Source organism: Tamandua tetradactyla, chromosome 17 (assembly GCF_023851605.1).
Source record: "Tamandua tetradactyla isolate mTamTet1 chromosome 17, mTamTet1.pri, whole genome shotgun sequence".
Taxonomy (NCBI): Eukaryota; Metazoa; Chordata; class Mammalia; order Pilosa; family Myrmecophagidae; genus Tamandua; species Tamandua tetradactyla.
Genome location: NC_135343.1, coordinates 62903739 through 62910284, shown reverse-complemented (window position 1 = coordinate 62910284; position 6546 = coordinate 62903739). Strand labels below are relative to the sequence as shown.

Below are 6546 nucleotides of genomic sequence, written 5' to 3'. Positions count from 1 at the left end.
CCCAACCAAGATGAGTCAACCTTGTCAGTATTGACAGAACCAACCAATCAACGAGACAGTTTTGAAAATGCTTCTCATTTTAAACACTGAGATTTGGGGTGGTTTCTGACATGGAAATAGCTGATACCTAATCCTTTTTAAAATAGCTGCCCATTCTTACTACAGCAAAACATTTTCCTCATCTTCATTATTTTCATAGTAAAATGATACAGGAAACATTATACTTGTGTGTGAATTTATTTTCTTTTTCAACATCTAGAATAAAAGGAGTGGTCTTTGAATCTGATGCAGATTAACAATCAATAAATATTTGGGAAGCCTTGGATTCTTTAATATCAATTTTAACAAGGAATTGTTGTGTATGTGTCTTTGGTTTACACTGCTCTGATTTTCTCAATAGTTACAGAAACTGAATGTCCTAAACCTGTGTGTGTCAGAAAGGTGTGCAGAAATAATACTACGTCACTTGAAGTTTTTTGTTTATACAGCTGAAATAAGTGTTTTAATTAAATATTTTTGAAGATATTCCACTTACAGCAGATATAAAAGCCATGATTTTAGTCAATCACAGATCATGGGAAAAGAGTGACAGAGTTAAAGAACTACAAAGTTCCCTTTGAAGAAATGAGTATAACTGACAGAGAAACAGTGAAGGAAATAGGCAATGAAAGGAGATAGAGTATAATTACCTCAATAACAAGGACAAAGAAGGCTTGAGGGAAAGACAAAGCCCACTGAATGAAAATGTAAGGCAAGAAGAATAACGTCTAGGCAGAAAGTTTCAATATGAAGAGGGGGAGGAGGGGGAGCAGCTGCTGCTGCAGGACTCAGTGCCCCACAGCTGGGAGAGGAGGTTTGTGTTCGAGGCTGAAGCACTGTGGGAGGAGTGCCATATGTGTACAGACAGTAATAAGTGGCCACATCTTCAGCCTGGACTCCCCTGATTTTGAAAGAGTAATCTGCCCCAGACCCACTGCCACTGAATCGGTCGGGGACCCCAGATACCCGGTTGGATGCATAGTAGATGAGCAGTTTGGGAGCCTGCCCAGGTTTCTGCTGGTACCAGTTTAAGTAGTTGCCTACATCCTGGTTGGCCTTGCAGCTCATGGTGATGGTCTCTCCTGGAGTTGCAGCCACAGAGGCTGGAGACTGAGTCATCACGATGTCCCCACTGGCACCTGCAGGCAGAAAAGAACAAGATCAAACAGCAAATCACAAATATATAAAATATCACAAATATATAAAATATATATCCAAATGTAGGTTTTTCATTTATCATATACAATCAGATCTGTTTGAGATGGAATAGTCTGTATACCCTGCATGTGAAAACAATTTTTCCAACTTTATAAAGAAATTTCTCTTCTGGTGCTCTCACCTGAGACCCAGAGCCCCAGGAGGATGAGGAGTTGGGACTGTGGCAGCATCTTGCTCACCATCTGGTGCACTCAGGCACCGTCTCCAGGGAATCCCCATTAATAGAGTCTGAGCAGCAGCCCAGTCCCCAGGAGTCTATGCAAATCAACACAGGGTATAAACAGAAACGTGCTGTGCAGTGAGCTGTGAAGACAGATAATGGAAGTAAGGGGACAAAATAACATTGCCACAGGAAACATGATTGTAGTCCTGCAAAAGTCCCCAATATCAACTAAACAGTATAATTTTCTTAAATCTTTCACTTATCTTGGAAAGACAGATATTTAACAAAGGACATTTCTGCAGCCTCTCTGACATTTCCCTCCCTGCAGCAAAGCTGTTAATACAGGACAAGAGGGGTAAGGTTCATGTAGGCCCATTTTGTAGGTCGTCCCTCACCATGAACATAGTCAGAGGAATAGAGTAAAAATTGAGATAGTTTAAAAATTTAATATATAACATAATCCTTCCTGTGTCTTGATTTCCAGTTTTCCTGCCATGCATCAACCTTCCACCCTCAACAAATTTCCTTTAATGTGGATCATCCCAAGTCATGTATTGCTTCAATTCTAACTAATAATACATTTATTTTTCCATAGTATGTCTCCTCATGAGTCCATTACCTTAGGTGAAGGTGCCATTTCCAGGTACAGGAATGGGATGGCACAGACCCAAACCACAAGGAAGACTTTCCTACTCAGTCCAGGGTCTTCCGTGTTCTTGGCCCATCACATATATGGGTTTTGTAGATGTCAGTATTTGCTTCACATTTGCCCTCATCCCCCATGTTTTTTTTTTCCTTTTGAAGATATAACATCAGGCTAAGTGTGTTATAAGAGTAGATTCACATACAGCGAGCTATGCTATGCTAGGCTAGGCTAGGCTATACATTTCAAATAACAGCATTGCATTAACGGTGACCATGAGGGTAAAGGAAAGAGATTTTACTAGCATCAGGGGCTTAGCATCAAATAAGAGCTAAAGTTATTAGGAGTTTTTGCCCCAGCACGGAGGGGGTTGGCTGTCAGAAATAAAAGGCTTTTTGGATCAGGCAGCACAAAATACTCGAAAAGAGTTAGACCCTAAAAAAGGGAGGAGGGAGGGCATAGAACCTGGAGACATAGAACAATGTGCCAACTTAATCTCTCCATTTACAAACCAAAGGAACGAGAGTCCTTCTCTGAAAAGGATATTTTTTGCTTTGTTTCTACTACTTACAATTCATTCGATAGAACAGCAAGGCTTCTCAGGCTCCAACTGCAAGGGCAGAATTTAGCTTGTCTGAGAGACAAAGAGGCTGGTCAGGTGCAAAGAGTTAATTCCCTGGAGCCTGTGCCTTCCCTAGGAGAGGGGAGGATTCCAACTTAAGTGGAATTTCTCTATCAAGGAATTCAGACACCAGGGATTGGAAAACAGAAGCAATTAAAGCCAGCCTACAACCACTCCTCTCTCTCAACCATGCCCCTTCAGGGAGAGTCTTCTGAAATTAAAGGCACTGCATCACTTTATACTAGTATGAAACTGCAGGCAGACAAACACCACATAGTGGGCAGGATAGGAAAAACACAGAGTCTTGATGCTTCATAACATCTTGCCCTCAGGGAAAATGGTGCAAGTGACTCTTTTCTCATGAGAGGAGGCCCAGAGGGTCTGGGGAAAATCTGACCGGACTCTATCATATCTAAACAGAGCTTCCTAAAAAGGCTCCATATAAACAGAAGAAGAAACAAAAAAACAAGAATTGAAAAATTCTGATCCATTAAACAAAACTTATGTCTAGAATAAGCTGAACTGAATAAGCTGAACTGAATAAGCTGAACTGGATAAGCTGGAACTGAATCCAAAGAATGTATAGAGAACAAAGCCATCCAGCAAGAAAATCCTAGATAAAAAAAATTGAAAACAATCTCCAGAATAAACTAATAAAGGAAATCAAATGCCTAGATAGAAGCAAAAAATAGCGAGTCATACTAGGAAAATTGAAGATATGTTCCAGTCATAGGCACAAACCAACAATTCAAATGAGATACAGGATTTAAAACAACTATTTTAGGATGTTTGAACAGACACGGAAAATTTAATCAAAAATGAAATCAATGAGCTTAGGGATGATATAAAACAGGCAATGGAAAAAAAGAAGAAATCAAAAATCTGAAAAAATAAATCACAGAACTTATGAGAATGAAAGACACAGTAGAAGAAATGAAGAAATAAAACAGTGGAAACCTACAACATTAGATTTGAATAGGCAGAAAAAAGGATTACTGAACTTGAGGACTGGGCATCTGGAATTCAATATGCAAAAGAAAATACAGGGAAAAAATGGGAATTGAAATGATGATATGAAGCAGACAAATATATGTATTGTGGATGTCCCAGAATGAGAAGAGAAGGGAAAAGGAGGAAAAAGGTTAATGGAGGAAACAATCATTGAAAATTTCCCATCTCTTATGAAAGATTTAAAATTACAGATCTAAGAAGTGCAGTGTACCTCAAACAGAACATATCCAAATAGACATACTCCAAGACCCTTACTAATCAAACCATCAGATATCAAAGAGAAAGGGAGAATTTTGAAAGCAGGAAGAGGAAGGAAATCCATCACATACAAGGGAAGCCCAATAAGACTATGTGTAGATTTCTCAGTAGAGACCATGGGGGTAAGAAGACAATGGTATGATATATTTAAGACCCTAAAAGTAAAAAACTCCCAAACAAAATCCTATACCCCCCCAAAAAAAAGTCCTTCAAAAAATGAGGGGAAATAAAAACATTTTCAGACTAAAATCCCTGAGAGAATATGTAACCAAGAGACTGGCTGTGCAAGCAATAAAAAAGGGAACACTGGAGGCAAATCGTAAAAGACAGGGAGATAGGTGTGGAGAGAGGGTGGAAATTAAGAATATCAGTGAAGGTAAAAAAAGAAAAGAATTAGATATGACATACAAAATCCAAAAGGCTAAATGGTACAAGAAAGTAGTGCCTTTACAGTGATAACACTAAATATTAATGGATTATATACTACCCAATCAAAACATATAGCCTGGCAGAATGGATTTAAAAAGAGGGCCCATTTATATGCTGAGTACAGGAGACTCATATCAAAATATATGGGATGCAGCAAAGGCAGAGCTAAGAAGAAAATTTATTGTCTTAAATGCCCATAAAGAAAAGAGGAAGTTAGGCAATGGTGGCACATTGGCAGAGTTCTAGTCTGCCATTCCAGAGATCCAGGATCAATTTCTGGTGCCTGCCAATGCCAAAAAAAGGAGAAGGAGGAGGAAGAAAAGAAGGAGGAGGGGGGGGAATAGGAAGAAGAAAGAACAAAAATCAAGGAATTAACTCCTTACATGGAAGAACTAGAAAAAGAACAGCAAATGAACCCCAAAGCAAGCAATAGGAAAGAAATAATGAAGATTAGAGCAGAAGCCAATCAAATTGAAAACAGTTGAGTAAATCAACAAAACCAGATATTGCTTCTTTGTGAAAATCAATAAAATTGATGGGCTCTTACCAAGGTTGACAAAAAGAAAAAGAGAGGATACAAATAAATAAAATCAGAAATGGAAGAGGATATTTAACCACTGACGCTGCAGAAATAAAGAAGGCAATGAAAGGATACTTTAAGCAACTTTATGCTAATAAACTAGACAACATAGAGGAAATGCACAACTTTCTGGAAAGACATGAATAACCAACAATGACTTGCGAAGAAATAGATAGACCTAAACAAACCAATCACAGGTAAAGAAATTGAATCAGTCATCAAGAAGCTCCAGAAAAGAAAAGTCTAGGAACAGATGGCATCACATGTGAATTCTACCAAACATTTAAGAAAGAATTAGGACCAATCTTGCTCAAACTCTTCAAAAAAATTTTAAGAGGAGGAAAGGCTACTTAACTCATTCTATGAATCCAGCATCACCCCCATACAAAAGCCAGAGGAAAATACTACACAAAAGAAAATTGCAGACCAAGCTCTCTTATGAATATAAATACAAAAATGCTCAACAAAATTCTTGCAACTCAAATCCAGCAGCACATTAAAAGACTTACACACCATGACCAAATGGGGTTTATTCCAGGTATGCAGAGATGGGTCAACATAAGAAAAACAATTACTCTAATACACCATATCAACAAATCAAAGTACAGAAACCACATGATCACCTCAATTTATGCAGAAAAGACATTTGACAAAATTCAACAGCCTTTCTTGATGAAAAAACTTCAAATGATAGGAATAAAAGGGTACATCATCAACATGATAAATGGAATATATGAAAAACCCACAGCTAACATCATCCTTAATGGGGAAAGACTGAAAGCTTTCCCTGTAAGATCAGGAAGAAAACAAGGATGCCCACTGTCACCATTGTTATTCAACATTGTGTAGGAAGTTCTAGCCAGAGCAGTTAAACAAGAGAAAGAAATAAAAGGCATCAAAATTGCAAAGGAAGAAGTAAACCTCACACTGTTTGCAGATGATATGATACTACACATCAAACTGCCCCCCCCAAAAATCCATAACGTAACTACTAGAGCTAATAAATGAGTACAGCAAAGTGGCATGGTAGAAGATCAAAACCCAAAAATCTGTACTTTTTCTATATGCTGGTAATGAGAAATCTGAGGAGAAAACTAAGAAAAAACTTCCATTTATAATTACTTCCAAAAGAATAAAATATTTAGGAATAAATCTAAGTAAGGGATACAAAAGACCTACACAAAGAAAATTAGCAAAAGGTTGCAAAAATAAATCACAGGACTTCCAGGAAGATGACCACATAGAGTAGTTTGAGATCAACCCTGCTCCATGGAAAAGTTAGAGAAGGGACAGGAGGGCGACTGAGGTGATGATCCAGGATCATGTCTGGCTTGGGAGAGCCTATGCACCACATAGGGTGACCTTACTTTCAGAAGCTGAAGAATTGAGCAGAAGAAACCTGGAGCATGGCAAGGAGGTGTGAAGCCTATGGGAGTGCACAGACCAGAGCTGGGGACTAGGAAGTAAGCCAGGCCACATTCCTTGGGAGCAGTACCCTCACCAGTGCAGCCCTGTGACTGATGACCCACCCAACACCCCACACATATGAACCCCGTTACCCACTGTCATTCCCCATGCTCCAG

At 38.8% G+C, this 6546-nt stretch overlaps 1 pseudogene across 1 annotated transcript; it reads right to left on the bottom strand.

Moving 5' to 3' along the window:
- Positions 1–690: 690 nt before the first annotated feature.
- Positions 691–1444, bottom strand: LOC143661176 (putative non-functional immunoglobulin kappa variable 6D-41 pseudogene; annotated as a pseudogene). The gene is made up of 2 exons (XR_013164422.1): positions 1379–1444; positions 691–1178 (listed from the first exon to the last, which is right to left on the bottom strand). The product of XR_013164422.1 is annotated as a putative non-functional immunoglobulin kappa variable 6D-41 pseudogene (transcript).
- Positions 1445–6546: the final 5102 nt, after the last annotated feature.